This window comes from Mya arenaria, chromosome 17 (genome assembly GCF_026914265.1).
Source record: "Mya arenaria isolate MELC-2E11 chromosome 17, ASM2691426v1".
Lineage (NCBI taxonomy): Eukaryota > Metazoa > Mollusca > Bivalvia > Myida > Myidae > Mya > Mya arenaria.
The window spans coordinates 22,293,614-22,309,333 of NC_069138.1; the positions used below are offsets into that span (position 1 = coordinate 22,293,614).

General features: G+C 33.8%; 1 pseudogene; it reads right to left on the reverse strand.

Moving 5' to 3' along the window:
* Positions 1-2,810: 2,810 nt before the first annotated feature.
* Positions 2,811-14,745, reverse strand: LOC128223266 (uncharacterized; annotated as a pseudogene).
* Between the last annotated feature and the right edge of the window lie 975 nt (positions 14,746-15,720).

Below are 15,720 nucleotides of genomic sequence, written 5' to 3' on the forward strand. Positions count from 1 at the left end.
TACCTCCTGCTCTAACGAGAAGCATCCTAGCAGTCTCAATGCCATATCAGTTTAGGTTCACGTTGGTATATACTGTATACATTTAGCAGCTAATCTGATGTGTTTTAAAACTTCAGAATATCATGCCCTGATACGTCATGCCAGAGTTCAGCACCGTACAAGACTGTAGGTATACATACGTTTCTGACTTATTCGCTTATTGTTAGCGGGATAACGTCACCAGTGGTCTTTTCCATTGCGAGGATTGAAAATATAAAAGCACATCCTTTTATTACTCGCTCGTCTATTGCTTTGGTGCATTTAAGTGTACTTTCAAGTTTGATACACACGTGCTGTGCTGTTCCTGTGTTGTTTATATGTTCAATGCCGAACTTAATATTTTTTTGCATTATTGTGTTTGTTAGAACTAAAAAATATGCATTGCGTTTGTTTAAATTGAAGTCATATCCCAACGTATTAACATATTTTTCACAACATTCAATTGCTTTTCTACTGCTGCTTTAGTTCCACAAAGCAGTGTTAAGTCGTCTGCAAATGTAGGATAACCGCAATGAATACTGTTGTTAAGGGTAAGATCGTTGCCGGTAGTTTCTAGTTTGTTATAACTCCAAGTGGATATTACACCCCTTGCCGGATACCTTGCTGTACATCTAAGGGGATCGAGACTATCACATATACCAACACGCTTCAATGTAAGATTAAAAACGTTCCATTCATCCCATTTTTTATTTGCATAATTATTTCAATGGGTTGTACATTTTCAAAAGCTCAGGCTGTGTCAAGTAAGGCAGCACAGACGTTGGACCCTAGTTCGAATCACTCGTAGATCGATTCATGTAGGTTGAATTCGAAGACAGCAGCGATTGAGCCGAGGTGTTTCTATTAGGCGTTTCGTTGTTTATTTGGGAAGTGTACAATATGAAAAGAACGCCAGTGAGACAATCGTTTGTGTATCAGGTGCTCAAATAGTTTGCATATAACTTTTATTAATGTTATGTGCCTTTAACATAGCTATACGATTTACAATGATGATTAACTGTTATTATGTGCCTGAAAGTTTTAAAGATGGAATTATATTTCCAATACACATAGAAGGAAAACCTTAAACAAATTCCAGTAGTTATGTATCTGTAAAAAACTGTGCCACCATGTTTTAAATGTTCATAATTATGTGATACCCTCATAACCTGGTGCTTCTCGTAGTTTCAGAACCCGAACGGTCTAATTTTACATCTGATAATTGTTCTGCTTTCATTCGACCAGGGTCACGGCTCCGATCTCCATATGCTATGAACTCGCCAACACTACCCCATAAGGAGCCAGAAAATTAATTGTTACAATGTGATTTCCTCTTTGGAAAAAATGAATTCTAAAGTTCCTTCCGAACTCACGCGCTATATTGTAAGGTTTGCGTTCAGTTCTTGTTTCCGATTGTATTTCATTGCTTGGATATCAGCGACTGCCTTTATGCTTGCGAGTTAGTTTCATGAACAGTTTCATGTCACAGTTGGCAGCCGAGTTTAATTCTTCAAAATGTTTTTCGTTGATAAACGCTCGTTTCGCTGTTTGGTACTGCTTGAAGGAAATATAACCATTACCTCTTGGTTTGCCCTGCGATATTCACTTCAAGATGCAGATATGCTGTTCCTTATGCGCTTGTTTGACTTCTTCGTTCCAATGTGGTTTAATATTCTTATTGTATTAACTCTAGCAAAAAAAATCTCATCAGCGCTTATAATGCTGTTCGCTAAATGGTCATATAATTTATCTATGATGCGTTTATCATGACATATGCTATTAAGATCTATTGCAAAATGGAGAATTTTTAGTTTCCCCCTATATATGTCACATTGGTATCTGAGCATTTCTTCCATGCGATAAATGGCTTTTCGAGTAATGCATTTACAAACAATGGTATACTACAATGAGAAACAATAGGCAAGTGATCAGATACATCATCATCTATATATAACAATATATAAAGTTCTAAATTTGTTTGCGATTTGCTTACAATGACATAGTCAAGAGTGTTTTGTGGGTTTAAAGGTATACCATTATCCAGTGGTTTTTCGGTTTGTTAAGCGGTTTTTTACTAACAACGTCAAGGAAACAATGCGTCATTTTGTCACAACTATTTTCCTGCACGTTTATAACACCAAAAATCATTATGAACCCTTAAGACAATATATGTCATATAAGCTTTGAAGTTCATCGACACACTCTTTTTAAGCGTCATAATCATAATTCGCCGACGGTTAGTATTCACTAAATATGAAATTACTTGCAATTGTATTATTTACATTTGACAATTTATACCAGTTATGCGGGTGAAATATATTATATTAAGCAATGTATTTAATAATAATGATATTTTTTGAGGAATGCAACGTGTTTCTAAATCCATCACAGGTCGGCTACAGTTTATATTCGCGTCTCCAAGCAATGTCAATGTCGAATGATTCAAGTAAATGGCTAAGGGATCCCGCTGTAGACATAGCGCCACGGACGTTCCAGGTGAGAATATTACACTGTGGTGATGCCGGTGTATCCATTACTAAGTTTGTAACGCATAGTGACGCTATGCCTTTATAATCAATTTTCTTTATTTTTATATATATTGTATTGTCTCCATTGAATACGATCTGCCACGCTGTCTGCGAATATCATTTCCGGCAATATATTTTACGTGGCAAAAAGCGTCTATATTCAATCATTTCATAATCTATTTAGTTAGTTTGCAGCTAAGTCCCCGCGATGGGGGTCAATCAGTATTGCTGAATCGGGTGTCATTCCGTTGTCATTTAAGAAATTTAGGATACCGGCTTTGTTTGAGCTCCTTGATATCCCGCAAACGTTATAGCGTTGTGTACGTCGCGGACGTGCGCTTTCGAATACCGCTTCTTCGGGTTCTTTGCCATACCGTCCTTTTGTGTTCGAGCCTGCAACTGTTGGTTCACTTCTGAAGATTTTACCCACGCAGGCGTTTTCCAATGGTCGTTGTTTGCCAGTGATGTTACCTACAGGTGTATTTGGAACCTGAAATGTATTTCTGATATGTCGAATATCATAATAATCATGTTGTTTATGAAGAGTTCCATTATAAAAGCCTCTATATACAAAAACAAGTTTTCTTATTTTGTATATGTTTTTGTGTCTATAGGTGTCTAATAAATGCCATTTAGCATCGATCATAATATTTCTGTTCTGATGAAAATCATTTTTAGTCAATTAACTGGTAAAACTGGTATTACATGTTTACAACACTACATACATATATCGGTCAGTCTGTATACTGCTTGGTTATCGTTTAAAGGTTTATCCTCCAGGTTCTACCCAGTATATTATTGTATTTTTTTTTGTCATAAAACACGACTATCTCCATGGATTTGGTATATTTTTTGCATTTGACATTTAGATAATGGTAATTGTTTATATTGACACTTTTCGCTATCAGACATATTATAAATTAGAAACGTTCTCGAGAAGTCTTCTGCCTAATGTCAGGCAAACACAATTGATTTCTTTATTAAGTTATTGCAAACTTATTATTATCACAGGTCAAAACAGGTAAAAGAGCTTTAATAATTCCTAAGAATTACAAGATGATGAAGTACTACATTCCATAGCACACTATCTCATATGACGGTGATATATCCAATAACGTTAAGGGGCTAAAACCCGAGAACCTCTATGTGTAACATGGAATTACGTTATCAGAATCAGTATTGTAATATTTAATCTTGGCATAAAGGACAAAATTTGACCAATTGATGTTAATTAAAACATAAAAAAATCAATAAGACTATGGGATGAACGGTTGTTTGATACATGTATTCAACATTTTAACAAAGGTTTACTTTGATTATTGGAAACAATACAACTAAAGGGATCGTCCAATCGATCCCAATTCACAGACAGGTTTTCTGCATAATGCATTCCCTTTTTAAGCATATTTTACTAAAAAATAGAACCAACACAACAACAAAAAAAAGTTAATTTCTTTTATTTTATAGCATTATTCCATCCAAAAGAGTCAAATATAAGAAAATGTTCAGTCGACCGAACAAATGAAAAACTAGAAATGTGTCCATAGGACACGGATGCCCCCACTTCGATTTTTTGTCACAGAAAATAAGCCATAATGATTATTCAGGATAATCTGCACATAGAGGATAAGTTGAGTTGAGTTGGGTTTTACGGCATCGCAAGACTGTATAGGTTATATGGCGCCATTCAGGCAGGAAAAAACTTGTTGGATCCACATTGGACACATACTTTTCAAGAATTAGATTGGAAACATATATTTTTGAAGTATTTTGGGCAAAAAAGGGCCGTAACTCCTAAATGACTAAAGCGATTTCCATGACTATCGAACTTGATCAAGATATTATGGTCACAAACATGTGTTTAAAGTTTGGTGAGGATTGGACAAACAGTTTTCAAGAATTAGATTGGAAACATATATTTTTGAAGTATTTTTGGCAAAAAAGGGCCGTAACTCCTAAATGACTAAAGCGATTTCTTCGGGACGTACGTACGTACAGACAGACAGACAGACGTACGTACGGACAAGGGCAACCCTATATGCCGCCACTTTGTGGGGGCATAAAAATAACAAGACAGAATTTAAACTATTCAAAACTATCAATTCACAAAATGTTCATTAATGATAACAAATTGAAAATAGTCAAATTAAAATCGAAACTTAAAATTGATGTGGTCAAAAAGTTCTTAAATTGAGAGTAAAATTTTTGATGTATCTAACAATTTGAAAATGGTCAAACTGAAATCGAAACTTGAAATTGATATAAAATGTTCGGTCGACCGAACAAAGTTTAGTGGTCAAAATGTATTTTTCAAATGTTTGATTGTCCAACCAAATTTCAAATCAAGAAGTTATAAACTTTAAGTATACAATATTCCAAAGAGAAAATGTTCAGACGTCCGAACAATTTCATGTGCTAAAATGCTTTACCATAAAAGCTAAAAACTTGACAAATAATGTCCAAAGAGAAAATGTTCGGTCGTCCAAACAATTGGATTTGCTAAAATGCTTTACCATAAAAGCTAAAAACTTGACAAATAATGTCCAAAGAGAAAATGTTCAGACGTCCGAACAATTGGATGTGCTAAAATGCTTTATCATAAAAGCTAAAAACTTCACAAATAATGTCCAAGAGAAAATGTTAGGTCGTCTGAACAATTGGATGTGGTCAAAATGCTTGAAAATTGCAAATAAGGATTTCGATGTAATTCACAATTTGAAAATGGTCACACTAAAATCAAAACTGGAAATTGATACAAAATGTTCGGTCGTCCGAACAAAGCTAAGTGGTCAAATGTAAAACCATTGAAAAACAATATTCTAATTTTCAAAATGTTTGACTGACCTACCAAATTTCAAGCATAAAAATTATAAAGTTAACAATTTTTATAAGAGAAAATGTTCGGTCGTCCGAACAATTGGATGTGGCAAAATGCTTAACAATAAAAGCTAAAAACTAGACAAAAAATGTCCCAAGAGAAAATGTTCGGTCGTCCGAACAATTGGATGTGGTCAAAATGCTTAAAAATTCAGAATAAGAATTTTGATGTAATTAACGATTTGAAATTCAAAATGGTCAAACTAAAATTAAAACTTGAAAATGAAACAAAATGTTGGTCGACCGAACAAAGTTTAGTGGTCAAAATGTAAAGCTAATGAAAATCCATAATTATTTAATTTCAGTAGGTCTAACAAATTTGAAATCATTAAATTCAAAAGAAGACAAACAATGTCCAGACAGAAAATGTCCATAAACTATGGTCAAAATTTATACAAAAAATCAAAATTTGAAAATATAATGTTAGTATTACTTTCAATGTATCTTAGGCCTAAAAAAAATTGTGTGGTTAGGGTTACATCCTTTTCAAAAATAGGTAGGGTAGGTAGGCTTTTTATATTTATTTTTTTATTAGGCTTTATATAAGAATGTCATTTTCATCATTGGAGAAAAGTGTTAAAGTTATCTCCTGTATATTAAGCATTTAAAGTTTTAAACTCTATATTTAAAAATCAGAATTTTTTTTTTTAAGTTTTTCATTATTTTTTTTCAAACTGACTATAAAAACGGTAGGGTCTGCGCCTATTCCGTAGGTAGGGTCGGGTAACCCGAACCAAATATTTTTTTTTAGGCCTATTTCACTCACTTTAACAGTCTTATAAATTCTATGAGTACAATCCTTTTTTAAATCTGGCTGGGTCATTATTTCACCTAAGTACAATAATATATATATATATGAAGAAATGGAGCATGATCTTTGGAATCATTAATTAAATACTCCTATTAGTTTTCATCAGAACTATGCCATGCTAAAAAATAATAGTATAAAAATGAATTAATCATTCCATCTAGATATAACTTGAAGCACAAAATAATTCTCATCAGAACTGAGTTAATGATAAAAATTACCTGAACCTATCAACATTTATAAGTTTCACATTTCACAAAACATATTATGTTTGGAATCATCAATTAAATTCATCCAATAGTTCTCATCAGAAAATTGTAATGATAAATATAAAGTTAAAAAGATAAATTAATAATTCCATAGATACTACAGAGTCTGTTGCTCAAAATGAGCATATAACTTGAAGCACAAAATAATTCTCATCAGAACTGTGTTAATGATGAAAAATACCTAACATATCAACATTAAACAGTTTCACATTACACAAACATAGCATCAAGATTTCTTGTCTCTAACATAAATAGTTTAGGGATGCACAGAGAGACAAGGGCTTTCATAGAACTGATTGGCATCAGCAGCCGTCCAATGTGCATCAGTAGAAGATTTCGTATTAAAAAAGCAATGAATTCAAGCATTTCGATAACCAAAGACTTGAGTTGAAAAACAAAAATCATCAATAGACATAGCAGCCGCGACATAAATAACATGGAAAAACACATTTCATAAAATATTTTGAGCCAAGTGTGTTTTTTCTCCTCATCTGTCAATAGAATGGTAACAAATGTAGTTATTGATCTTGTTTTTGTTGGTAATTTCCTTTTTTGGGGGTTGACAACTGGAAGACTTGGTTGGCCTTGAGTCGGTTTTCGTTTTTGTATCACTTTTACATTCAGTTGTCTTTTTTCTTTTTCCATCAGAGATGCTATTTGTTCTGGCACAACTATTGGGGAAGTTTCTTGTAAATCACTCTGACGGGGGAAATTTGGAAGAATCCATTTTTGAGATGATTTGTATTTTTTCTGTTTTATGGTTTCATAAAAATTTTGCCAGTCAGCTATACTTGAGTCCTGAGAAAACATAAATTGATTGGAAGACACTAGTTTTTCATGATTTTCTATATTATTTTTATCAAACGAAGGAATTACTTCTGAAGGTTTCGAATTGGGTAAGGTATTTAAAAGATTTTGAGGAAATATTTTCCAAACATCATTATGATTGCCTTTGTAGTATCCTTTGACTGTGTCTTCAATGCGCTTGATCAAGTCAAGAAAATTCATTTTATCATGCAGAAAAATGTCATTTACAAGTTTTTATAGCATTGGCTATAATATTTACTGTATAAAAACAACATTCAATTTCAGTTTAACAAGCAAATTTGTTGAATTGATATCCCCCGCCTGATTGAGCTAAGTCAAGGAATGGAAATCAATAATTATTGTTGATGGAATATATATATATATATATATATATATATATATATATATATATATATATATATATATATATATATATATATATATATATATATATATATATATATATATATATATATATATATATATATATATATATATGAGTTTGAGTTTGATTGCAACTGTTTGAAATAAAAAAAATATTGTACATAATGTAACATTTAGAATTGACCAAGAAACCTAGTTTATGACTCCATGTTACCCAGTTCCAAACTAATCTAAGATTTCATCAAGGCAAACGTTCTGATCAAGTTTTATGAAGATTGGTCCAGATATATTGCAAACAATATAGTCTCTAGGGTGTCCACAAGTTTTTTTTTAAGATTTGACCCAGTGACCTCTTTTTGACCCCACATGACCTACTAGTTTCAAACTATTCCAAGAGTTCATTGAGGCATTCTGATTAAGTTTCGTGGACATTAGAGCAGATGTATTGCCTCTAGAGTGTTCCCAAGATTTCTGTAAGATATGACCTAGTGACCTAGTTTTTGACCCATATAACACACTTTTAAAACGCAGTCGAAATTTAACCCAAAAGAACATTCTGACTGTGTTTGAACTTAATCAGACCAATCACCACCATAAAATAGATCGTATGTGACCCAGTTTCAAATAAGTCCAAGATTTCATTAAGGAAAATATTCTGATTAAGTTAAGTTTTTGACCCCATGTGACCCAATTGTTTAAGTGATCCATATTTCATCAAGGGGTACATCATGACCAATTTCGAACATAACTTGACCAATCATTACCATGATATGGTTCCGGGCATGATTTTTGAAAGATTTGACCTAGTGACTAATTTTCGATCATATGTGACCCAGTTTTATTTACTACCAAGACTTCATCAAGGAAAACATTCTGATAAAGTTTCATGAATATCTGACCATGTATAATGCCTCTAGTATGTTCCTCTAGTATGCCTCTAGTATATGTTCCAAAGATTTTTTGACCCCATGTGACCCACTTTTAAAATAGGTTGAGATATGATCAAGGGGAACATTCTGACCAAGTTTGAACATTTTCTGATCAATGCCTACCAAGATATGGTACTGGACTGACGGAATGACGGACGGACGGACAATGCCAAAACAATACCCCCCTCCCGAAATCTTCAATTCGGCGGGGGATAATAAAGCTAATGATTCTAAAAATGACGTTCAGAACCCTACTTGCCAAGGTCAACGACAATTCAACTGTTAGGATTATAGATGAAATTATATTGGCCAAGGGTCAACTGACTACTTAACTTAAGTTTTATGGTCATGAAATGTTATTGGCTAGAGTCTGTTAATACTTAACTTTTATGGTTCTAGGTGAAATACTATTTAGTTATTGTGCATCAAATATTTACAACACTTTTGCCTCTTCTTTCACTTAAACATACAAAATTTTCTTGGTCATATGACAATCCATTTAAAAGTTATCATGTTGACAAATATCTCATAAAACATATTTTTTTAACTTAAAAATGAAAATCAGCAATTTGATATTTTGTCAGCAGTCTTTAATAAATGGATTCCATGCTTTTTTGCATAAATTTGCATGTTCCAAGAAAAAACACCAAGAGATGTAATTCAAACGTTAGTCCCCCTGAGCGCCATTTTGAAAGAACATTTATTAACCCTGCTCAGATGAAGTATTATATTTGCTGATAAAAAATGTATCCTCTTAGCAGCAAGGAATAAGTAAATATGACATAAACTTTAATGATAAATATGAGTTATGACCTTGAACTTTGACTCTAGGACTTCAAAATTCATAGTGGTTATCAACTAGTCACCCGAAACCTAAATGTCAAGTAAGAGGGCCATGGTTGCAGGCATTGTGGAGTTATTACCGAGACAAACTATTTGCCTTCGAGGTCACTTTTACCTTGACCTTTGATCTGATGACCCTTAAAATCAGAAAAGGGTCATCTACTAGTCAGACCCAACCATCCAGTCAAGTTTGAGGGCCATGGGTGCAGGCATCACAGGGTTATCACTTTTGTGAGAGCAGCTTTAACCTTTGGCATACTGCTGAAATTTCATGGTCATATGTCAAAAAGTTTGAGGCCAAACACATGATTTAAGAGCTAAAAGCCCCCTCACAATTGTTTTTTCAAAAAAATGATGGTTGGTTTCAAGCATTACATAAAAGACAGCATTACTTAAAAGACAGCTATTACCTCATTGAAAATTCTTTCTTTCACAAGGAGCTCGCAGAACCCAAGGACATACTGGTTTTTATTTTCCCTCACACAGTTGTCTGCTTGAAGATAAAGGGTGGGTGGCAATCTATTGCTCTGGAAATAAGTTTGGATAACATACAGTATACTAAAAGATTTTCAAAGCTCTCAAATAGTCATGTAGTGTAATGCTACCCTGCCCACTATTGATGAATTTAAATGAATCAACATGGCTTGAAGGAACTTAATAATGGGTAGTTTTTTCTGTTGGTTGCAATGGCAACCAGATTTTCATGTGTCCTTTTATTTAAAGGAATTAGCAAGAGTACCATCCAAGATACATTCCTGTTATATTTGGTTGCAGGTTTAGAAAGTTGTTTGAAGGATAATATGGTAGGACAGTCACAAAAGCTCACCATTCCTTCAAACAGCACTTTTGTACTTGGGTGAGTAAAATGTAAAATGCAATTGATTTTCACAGAATCCCGATCCAATGTTCAATGACAATAAGGTGAAAAGTCAGCTAGAACTGCACTTACATTTGTTGTTACTGTTTTTTCTAAGATCCTGAGAATGACATCGATAGTCAGGTTTGGATCATGTGGAAATTGGTTAATGTCCAAAAAACTGTACATTCCACTGTGGCCATGGCAGATCACACCAGTAATATGGGTTTTCAACAGGTCAGCTGCACTCAGGCTCTGGAAAATAAATTCATGCAAGTTTATCCATTAAAAATAATCTACTCAAACATTGTGTCTCTAAAGGTTATACAGGCAGAAACATTTTAAAAAAATCTTTGGAGAGCAAAAGTTGCATGTCCATGTTGCGAAAACTAGTCCGTATGGACGCCGTGGCTGAAACATTCAGGATTGCCAGAATTACAAATAAATCATCAGGATTTTGATTTAAAAAAATTGGGGTCAATGTTTAATTTGACAATGTTAACAGACTTTCGGGAAATCATTCAGAGCTTGTTGGCCTTCTCCCATAGAAAACAACAGCACAGCTTCAAATAGATTTTTTACTTAAAAGTGTATGATACACCCTTGGGTCATTAATAAAAGTACTATGGTGATTTTTAAAGTGTACTGGTACATTCGATTACAAATATGAATGACCAATTTAATTAAATAAACTTTTTAAGCACATATATAGGATCTTACACAAAATTGAAAAGTTGCTCAGCAAATTACAAGTCCTACTAACCGTCAAAATGTTGGAAAAACACTTAAACAACACGACTAGCTAAAAAAATCCCAAATGCTCGGAAGAACTTTACGCCCTATTTATTTTTTTAATCCTAGAAGTACGAACAGCCGTTTGATTTGACATTGTAATGGGCAATTTTTAAAGTGTGTTTACGCCCCTTACTAACACAACGAGCAGCATATATTGACAGGAATTCAACCCCACCACCCCCACTTCTACACCAACATCCCAACCCCTTATAGCATAGGTTGATAGACACCCCCCCCCCTACAACAACTAAAGCACTGTCACACCCCCATCCCCCCAACCCTACTACTGCCAACACAACTTAACAGGGCCGCCAAATTCTTGCATCTATAACAGAATGTTTTGTTTTTCTGTCAACTGTTGAGCTTCAGAGATCTAGATCCGGCTACAGAAATCCAAGTATGTTGCCCAAATGGCTTCAAGGGTTAAAAGGCATACTGATGTTCACTAATAATTAATGATGCCTTCAACAACATTGGTATACAGTCAGCTTGAATGCATTCATTTCAAATTCTCTTAATATTATTAAGTTCCTCCTAAAAAGATTAACAAATAATGGTCTAAGGACCCAATAGTTTAAAAAATAAAGATGAATCCCTAAGAAAGACAGACATACAGGGATATAAATTTATATGATAAGTTGCAATCAGGCACAAGAGTGTTTTACAGAGTCCTTAAATGTGTTTTGATAAGATGTTTAAAATTTATTTAACAAAGAAGTATATCAAGGATCATTCTAATCAGACTGATTAGATACCAACCTTTGGCAACCGGCCTGTGAAATGTGGCAAATTGGTCTTGGCTGAAAAACAAAACACGGAAACATTAGCATTGATTTCTTGATAAATATAAAAGACTGGCACAAAGCACAAAATGTTATATTTGCAACATATTTAAATATGTTCAAATTAAAAAAAGGACTTGATGATGATAAGGTGTCATCTACTGGTCAGGCCAAGTCTCCATGTCAAGTTTAATGATCATGTGTCCAGCCATTATTGAGATATCACTGGGGGAAGCTTTGTTAATTTTTTCGCATTTAAGGTCAATGTTACTTTTTAAACTACTACTTCATACATATTAAAACTCATAGACTAACTATAAAAACAGTATGGTCAGCTCCTATATTTTAGGATTGGGTCACCTGAACCAAATCCATTTTTTAGGCCAAAGCACAAAAAAGATTATATTTTAAATTGCAATTTTCTACAAGTATACAGTATCAAAGTACCTACATAATTAAGTGTAAGATTTATGTGAAGAACTTACATTGATCCATTCCGTCAATGATTATGGACATGTACTTGGTTTGCTCTTTCCTGCTTGCTTCTCTTTTTTTTGTAGTAGTAGGACCGTTCTAACCTAAAATCATAATCATTTTATGTATTCTTTCTAAGCTACAGACCCATTTTTGTTAATAATATACTCTCGTGCTACAGTAATACAGCTGGTTATCCAACTTGTCCATGATATTAACAAACACATTCTGACCAAACATGGTGATGATTTGACTAATACTGCACTGGTAAAATGTTTTTTTTGGCTTGCTCAAATTCTGAATTTTATATAGCAGGCTTGTTCAAAGCTGCCTAGCCTAAGTATGAGAATTTGTGCTTGTTCATCCAAAAGTTTAATTTCGATGACTGATTCTTTAAACATTTTTGAGCACACTAGACCAATACAGAGAATAAATCTTGGGAGTGATGTCAGGGTTAGACCATAACATTTTTCACAAACAGGGGGTACATGTATTCTGCAAGGGTTGAAGTGAGGTTTTGGAGCTTGGTATGCAAGATGGTGGCGAAACCATGATGATGAGTTTTAAATACAAAATCTGCTGCCAATTAAAAATTATGACTTTCAGACTCATATAGAGAATGGAATGAATATATATTAATACTTTTAATTTATTCCAATTTTCAAATAGTCATACTTATTTGCAATTGAACAAAAATACAAATGAATCCATTTTGTATAATTTCATCAACATGTTCGTTTCAGCATTCATCAAATAGAAAATATACCATCATTATAATAAATAAATACTTGGTCATTTCACCCAGTTGTCTACTTTCAGTTTCACTTCTCAGTTCTGTCATTTTCCAATATTTGCAATGAAGGTCAATGTCATGTATGTCGGTGAAGCATGACAAAGAACAGCATTGTCTATTAGTTATTTTAATCCCCATCTGCACCGAGTAATTTATTGTCAACATTAAATTATTAATCCTTTCGTTGATAATTATACATGTTTATAACCCAATGTTTTAACTCTTAATTTGTTACATGCTATCTGATTGGATTAAAAATATAGTTCAACCAATGAAAATCCCCCTTTCACCATGACGCAGTAATAATCATTGTATGTCTCTGTGAATAGAAGCTTGGATGTAGGGGATGTAACTGTTTTGTTTATATTTCATCGTCTTTTTTTCTTATTTTCTTTTGAAGTTTTTGAACTTCAGATTATGATTTTTTATTCGGAAAATGGGAAAAAAAGATACTTTTTTCCATTGGGAATATGACAGAATACCGGCTATAAATTTTGCCAAATAAAAACCTGAGCGTAATCAAGAGTTTATGCTCAATTAACTAATGTGATATATTTACTTTTTCTAGTAGTCCGACTGACTACAGACTACCAAAAAACTGGTAGTCTCGAACTACCGGCTCCAGTTAGTATCAAACCCTGGACTATATCAATATATGTCTAGTTATCACATTTGTCCAAGTTATTGTGCTGATACACATTTTGATCAATTTTGGGAATCATTGGATAAAGGATTCCATATAATGAACGCTGCTACCCATATACCCAATTATGAGTTTTTTTTAAAAACACATCAAAAATAAGGTCTTACATTTGTCTTTCATGATGTTCAAGCTTTAGTTTGCGGAAGTGGGCTCTTGTATCGGGGTTCAGGGTTTTGGTCATCTGTCTTTCGAGTGATGTACAGATTGTACATTTGGAGAAGCTGTTAAACTGAAAAATAAATAAACAAGTATAGTAGAAAATGCTTCAATCAACAACCACAACATTAAAATTTACATCTAAAAGTCTATAACTGACGCCCTAGACTTTGCGGAGAAAAACAAAAGGCACAATTACATCTAGTGATGGGAATCGGTTCCAGCTTTACTATCGATGATCGGTTCCACTCAAGTAACAGATTATAGATAGTACAATCGGTTGGACCATTTCTGACTATACCTTAAATTTTTAATGTAGTAGTATTTTGTACAATAAGTTAATAACTCATAATCATTTTAAACTAAGCTTATGTTATACATGTAAATGTACCATGTTAGTTTGAAGTAGTTGTTTTTTTTCTTTTATTACTATCAGTCATTAAAATTAGACTTTTGGATAAACAAGCCCGAATTCTTTTTCTATTGCTTGGCATCTAATTTTTTAACAAGCCCTGCTATATAAAAATCAGAATTTGAGCAAGACTGGATGACAATTTACCAATGCAGGGCTTGCGGGCTTGTGCTAATTTCGACCACTGTACTATGAGCCAAATAAATACTGTAATAATCAAACTGCTTCACTCGACAGTCTGAGTTTTATGTTTCATCAAAGTCTTAGTCTCGGAATGTAAATATTGATATTTCGTCGAGATTTGGCGCTTGGTCAGCCATATTATTTGACGATAAGAAATGAACAACTCCAAATGTATAAATGAAGCAAAAGAAAATAGGCGGTAATGAACGGAAAGTGAAGGACGAATCTCTAACGCAGTGATGTCCCCTGGCGAGTCCCACACAACTCTGGTTGAACCGATGATCGGTTATGACCATTTACAATCGACTGTCGCAGACTTCTGGGGCAACCAATCTGGGACTTATAATTGCTCAAATGAACTTAAAATAGTTGAACCCATGTATACAGTATCGCTGTCAGAACTGTTTTACCCACATACCTTTTTAATCTTGAGATGAGGAGAGTAACGCTGCCATACAGAGAAGAACGTTGATCTTGACACAGAATATGATGACTCCTGCATAAATCGATTGAAAATGTCAACTTTTTTTAGTCCCATATGGCAAATAGCAGTCTAGACTGTCAGGCATTCGATCTGTATGAAATGATGCATAATCCTCAAGCCATGTTATTAAAATCAGTTTTGAAGAGGAGCTGCACCTTTGTTTTGATGTTCCAGGAGCTTCTTTCCCTTCATCCACCATATTTCCTGCCCTACTTAGTGTATTCTTATTAATCCTGAAGACTTTCAAAAACGTTTTAGAACACACCTTTTGTCCATCACTTATAACAAAAAACGTAAATTTTCCTTCCCGTTTGGAACTCCGAATGTAATTCTTCAACACATACATCCTTACATTCTTTGCCTGGCTCCAAAACCCTTTCCTCATATCCCTGACCATGGCAAAGTCAAAAGCTGACATACAGTTTTGTCCACACTTGCACTGGTATCGTAGAACACTTTTTATGTCCAGAAGGCTTTGAGAGCGTCCAAGCATTTTCTTGCTACATCTTGCTTCTCCTGAAAAGTTGGAAAAAAAATACTGGCATACTTGCAGTGTTTTTTTTTAATACAACCTACATTTACAGCAAATGATATTGCAGATAGGCAATCATTCAGTAAA